A 6,404-nucleotide genomic window follows, 5' to 3' on the forward strand; every position below is an offset into this window, starting at 1 on the left:
TTTTGTCATGGTTTGGAGGCAGCACAAGGAGGGGTTTGACTAACGCAGCAATCATGCGAGAACTGCCACTGGGGCAATGTGTCCCAACTGGATTTCCTCCCATTTTTCTTCAAAAAAAAAAAAACTTAGTATACACAATATCTGTCATGAGGTTGGGTTTGAAGTGGTGAGGTAGATGYGGTCGGACCCAGGTTATGATGCAAATGATGGTTTTTACATGAACAAACRATTCACAAAATCCAGGCAGCACAGAAGAGCAGCGGCAGAAGCTCTGACTCTGGTAGCAACGGGTAAATAATTAACGACAACTGACAAAAGACTAATGTCAGTAAACAAATAACATGACAGTAGATGAGGACCTGACAGGGAGCAAGACACACAGGTGGGTATAAAGACTGGGGAAGGTAATCAGGGGAAACGAGGGACAGCTGGGGACAATCAAGGGGAGATGGGGAAAATAGGGAGGCTCAACTGAAAAACACAGAAACCTAAATTAACACCAGATCCTCACAATATCAGAGGTGTTAAAAGATCAATGGATAATTTTAAGTTTCTTTCTGGCAATTATTACTGAAACATGAGAGGTTTCAGTACTGGTCTTTTGCTTTCAGCAATGGGTTTCTCTGATGCACAAAATGTCAATGAGTGACTGAGAACAGAGAGTAGAAAGTGCAAACATTCACTGAAATCGCGAAATAATCAACCTTTTGGAGAACTTTAGAGATTCATCTCCACATCGACAGAGTACCATACTTGGCTTCGATTTTAATCTAAACCGAGAATGGTTTAAATAAAAGAAAAAAAGAAAAAAGATTTTCCTGCACATTACAGATGTCTGGTATTTTTCTAGTGTTTAAACATGAAAACTTTTAATTGATTTGGRAAACTACTATTGCCTTKGTGGTTTTCTGTTGAACATTTGGAGTTCGGATCTGCCTCAGACTCCAGCTTGTCTTGAGAAACCRAAGTTGAAACTTCATCCAGACGGGTTGAGGGGGGAGAGAGAGTGAACAACCAAAGGCTTTGTAAAAACAACAAGAAAAAAAAGGAGGGCTGTCTGAAAATGTAATCTGGAGAAGAAGCCTTTTGGACGAGCCAAATGGAACCAGTGACAAAATACATGACCCAAAAAGAAATGTCGGGGCTGAGAGAGAATAAAGTCGCCTTTTTATTGGCTCAATCTATTTAAGGCAAGGCGGCCTGGTTATAGGAAAGTTTTAGAAAAAAAAAAAAGTAATTCGCTGAATGAGTTTAATGCTTTTCATCAAGGGAATGAGTGGCTGGAAACAGGAAGATCAAACCGCCATCCTGTAGGAAACAATAACAAAGCCTCACATTTCTTCACATTAAAACTACAAACAGTGCATAATTAGGAAGAGGAAGAAAAATTATGCATTCTGTAAAGCGTGACGTGCATATTTTTCTTTTTTTTTTTCATTTCTCCTTTTTTTGTGACTTGCACTTGTGTTCAGCTACCCCTGAGTCAGAACTTTGCAGAGCTACCTTTCACTGCCGTTACTTGTGGTATGCCTGTACCAGCTTCACCCAACCAGAGATTGACATTATGCCAATTATTCTTTGGAAAATGGCTCAAGCTCAGACATATTAGACTGAGAGCAACTGTAAGTGGCAGTTTTAAGTTCGTGCAAAAAGTACATTTAGGTCTAAGACACTCAAACAAATAAACTTTTCTTAATCGAATCCATTCCACTGGAGCGCTAGCTGCATTTTTAGGGTTGTTGTTGTGGTGGAAAGCAAGCTCAGTCTCAAATTCTTTTTTTTTTTTTTTCAGGTTTTCTCCCTGAATTTGACTCAATACTGACAAAATTATAACAGCAACATTTTACCATGTTTCACCAGTGGCATGGCATTTTCACTGTGATATTCCACCACCAATAGCATTTTGAATGTAGACCAAAAAGTTTCACTTTAGTCTGAGCTTCTAGGTTTTCACCATGACCTCTAGATTGCATAAATATGGCAAACCGAGCAAGGCTTTGACCGATAAATGTCCTGTTATTCTCTCACCGCATCTACGCATCTCCGCTGCTCCTCCAGAGTTGCCAGTTCGGATCTTCTCCAGGTCCAGCTTGTCGGTTTAGGTTGCACAGATAATGGATTGAGCAGAGCTCTGTGCGCTCGACTCTGTTGCTCTGTCAYAAATACCCAATCCCAGTTAGATGTGTTGAAGTTCGTGCTTGTAATGAGAGAAAATGTGAGAGAAAAATTCTAAACCTCAACAAGTACTCTGTAGATAAAAATGGCCAAACTTGCTTCCTGCAGAACATTTGCAATCCGTTTGGTGTATTTACTCGTTAAGGTTGGACGGATTGTTGGTCAGATCACCTGTTTGGCTGCCGTTTGCTTTGAATCAACTCTGAAACCGCCATATTTGCAGAAAGCAGAGTCAGGGAAAAAGCCCGGGAGATGTTAGATTAAATCCTGTTTATTAGTCTGCATTTGGCAGTTATTATGTYGCGGTGTTATTAAAAGCAACCCTCATGCCTCACAGATATTGTTCTGTGGAAATAAAAGCAAAAACAACCTAATATCGCACAGGATATGAGGCGGCTCAATATTTTTAGATGCAGTATGTTGTTGTAATTAATTTGTCTGAAATCCGTTTAGGCCCATCTGGTTTTCCCTGAGATATTCCCCCAGACCTGGTACATTAGTTTCAGTGGATTTCTGTCTCCGTCTTCCACTCCGTCTTCCACGTGATCCCATCGTCGTCATGCATTCACTTTTATCTGTCTGGTAATGTTTGAAAGTGCCTTTTACACGTCAGTGACAAGGCCAGGAGGAGGAGGAGGAGGAAGAGGAGGCGAGGGCGGGGGTTTTCCATTTAGCTCTAACTAGGTCAGTGAGGACACACCCCTCCCTGTCTTCCCTCCTGGCTTAGCTGGCTGCACCCCTGCTTCCAGGAGGAGGAGGAGGAGGAAGAGGAGGCGAGGGCGGGGGTTTTCCATTTAGCTCTAACTAGGTCAGTGAGGACACACCCCTCCCTGTCTTCCCTCCTGGCTTAGCTGGCTGCACCCCTGCTTCCCAACCCATCCTGTCTCTTCCCTCTCTCTCTCTCTTTTTGATCTGCTACCCGCTGTGACGCAATGCAGTTTTTTTTTKTTTTTTTTGCACACCTTCTGAGTAAGACAACCATGGCGCAGTCGTCCATTTCACCGAGACCCATGTCCTCCAAATGAGCCCAGAAAACAACTCGCAGCTTTACAGATACATGTCAACTCAGATGACTCAGCAACAACATGTTAGATCTATTTATCTGCCTCAGATAAATAGAGGCAGCTTTTTTTTTTCTTTTTTTTTTGTGATTGCATAACGCTACCACATTACATAATGTTTGTGGGGGTCATCAATCTGTTGTTGAGGTTCTTCAGCCTTTGGAAGAAGTCATGTTGCTCACAGCCTCCAGAAAGTGTGACTTGTTTTGACGACCTTCACCTATAGAAACGTCTTGAGGATAAGGCCCATTTTCTACGCTGTGTTGTCTGATATGATGTGGAACAGTCGCCGCGTTCAGCTGCCATCTGAATAGCCTCATAACACATTTTGACTTGTGACTTATCATGTGTCCTGGCAGCTCCGTGACAATATGGGCCGGGAACCATGGCTAAAGGGGCCTAAAGTGCAAATTCCAAGCATTACATAAGCTTGGAGTGTTATACTGCCAATCCAACACTGGATGTCTCTGTTTCTGCAGACCGATCCAGGATGAGTGAGTCATGCGGTGGGGTTACGTATGAAGATCTCACGCATCCCTGATTCTGATTCTCCGCTGTGCTGTTTATCTCTGCAAGCAAACAATCTGAGGTGGCATGCTGGCTGCTGTTGTGTTGAAACACTCTTGAAGTGGGGCAACAAATAATTAATCCGCATWAATCGCACACGTAGAACGAGCCCTCTGATTCAAGCATAAATAGGAAATACACACCTCCCAGTAATTCAGTTCAAAAAGCAAAACTCTAATTATATATAGGTTCACTGGAGCCACTGTGATTTATTTTAAGGATCTGTTTGATGATTGTGGCCTACAGCTGTAATCACTGTAGAAATGTTTTACTATTCCCTGAACAATCGCRACRGAGGCTGATTTGATGGTAGCTGCCTCTTCGATAGCCTTTTACAGCTTCCACATAAAAGTAGGTAAGTAAGTAAAACATCTACTTGTGCAGATTTCAAGTGCAGAAAAAAGAATACCAAACCAAACCAAYTTTAGTTATAAAGCACTTTAAAACAACCACAGCTGATACAAAGTGCYGTACATTAAAACACAACATTATAAAAWATAAAATAAAAACTTACAGTTTAAAAACAAAAACATACAATTTAAAACTAGATCAAGAACAAATTTATATCAGTAATGATTTCTTGGTTAATGTCAAGTTGTCATATATTACTGATTATATCATATTACTGATATAAATTTGTTATGAAAGTATTACTGATTGCACTTTAAAAATTAGGTAACTTTATGTCATGAAAGGTGAAGTTTAAACAGTAATGATTTCTTGGTTAATGTCAAGTTGTCTTAACAAAGACGTTTTGAATAATGTCAACTTTGTATTAAAAGTGTCATAATTTACCGAATGACACGTTATGACAACAGTCATAAATATTCATGAAGGCTTATTCATGTTCATGACAGGTGTTATGTCATGTTTATGAAAGTGTCATGTCAGTCTTATGACACCCCTTCAAATAAAGTGTTACCAGTGACGGTACAGTACAGCACTGAAGGTGGTCTCTGGTGCTGCAACAGGTTTATATACGAGGTGTGAGAAATTGTCCAACAGTGATGTTATTTTTGCTTAACTTCTGACTYCCATCACTGGGTCAAGAGGGCATCCCAGGTTCAGAGCCAGGCTCTCTGATGAGCTTATCCAAAAGCTTCCTCTCAGCGCAGCTTCTGTTTCCGCATATGCTACGTCATAAAAGATGGGACTCACGCCACCGCAGAGTCAAAACAGACCTTCAGGAGTGCCACCTGGAATAGAAATCAGATTTCCATAACTGCATCCAAATTAAAAGAAAGGTCGTTGCTAAAGAAGCCGGATGCTCACACAATGCTTTATAAAAACCATATGAATGGAGAGTTGAGTGGAAGGAAAAAATGTGGTAGAAAAAAATTCCATAAATAACATGGAAAACTGCAACATGGGCTAAGCTACATCTGAACCAGAGACGAAGTCAGAAGCATCTAACCTGGGCTGACGGGGAAAAGAACTGCACTGTTACACAATGGACCAAAGTCCTATTCAGAAATKAACATAAATGGGGCATTTTATTGGGAACTCAAAATCTCAAACTCTGAAGGGAAGATGCAGAGGCCCAGAATCCAGGCTACTAGAGTTACATTGGGATGTTTCCACAGTCAGTAATGAATTGGCGATCCGTGTCCTCTACCAGTGTTGGTCGGCCGGAATTTAGCAATTCCAAACCCAGGAAATTTCCACATGCTTCCCTCCACTGGCAAGCTTCATGGAGAAGATGATTTAATATATTTTTTTCTTCTTTTTTTTTGTGGAAGTCCTTTATTAGACTCAAACAGGAATGCAGGATCAGTCAGGGTATGGGTGGATAAAAAAAAAAACACCATTCAACCGAGACAAAGAGCAAATAAAAGCCTTGCTTTATGGCTCAGCAGCAAAATTAGGTAATTGGGTCAAAAAAAGAAGAAAATAAGACCACATGATACAGGAATAATCGTGTCTGATGAAAAAAAAAACCCAGCAACAATAACAAAAAACAACAACAAACAGCAGGACAGTGGAATAGCTCGTCTCTTCTCTTTCCAACGCGGTTCGCTTCAGCTCCGGGCACAAACATGGAGTCGGTGGCCGTGTGTTTTTCCATGTGCGGTTCCATGTGAGCGCGATGCCAGCGTGTGCGCGTTCACACTCGCCTGGGCGTATACCTTATATCTAGGTCAGGCTCACATGGCACAGCACATTGAGTCACACCGGAGATAAACACAGCCTAGTTGCCATGGAGACCTGGCTTCATGCACGCCACATCTTTGCATGGCATACATTTGTATTTGCATCAGCTCCCTGCGTTTTGGAGCGGGCGGGCGCAGTGATTTCAGGCTCAGCTTTGCACTGAWGGCAAACAGGGRTTGACAAATTAATTATGAGATTAATCAATCACGACAATCTTTTGTTAGCTTGAGTCCGGGAGTGCGTCAGCGGCACTAATTCCTCCCTCCGTTTGAGCATGATCGGGCGTGGATGTTTAAACTGCTCTGTGAGAAACAAAGASGAGAGGTGTCGGACAGAATGAGGGAGACATTTGTTACCGATTATGTACTTCAGGACAAGTCCAGGCATCCTGGGAGACAATTATCCTCTGCTGTAATTCAATGCATCTCATTGTGTCAGTGTGTGTGTGTG

Source organism: Poecilia reticulata, linkage group LG17 (genome assembly GCF_000633615.1).
Source record: "Poecilia reticulata strain Guanapo linkage group LG17, Guppy_female_1.0+MT, whole genome shotgun sequence".
Lineage (NCBI taxonomy): Eukaryota > Metazoa > Chordata > Actinopteri > Cyprinodontiformes > Poeciliidae > Poecilia > Poecilia reticulata.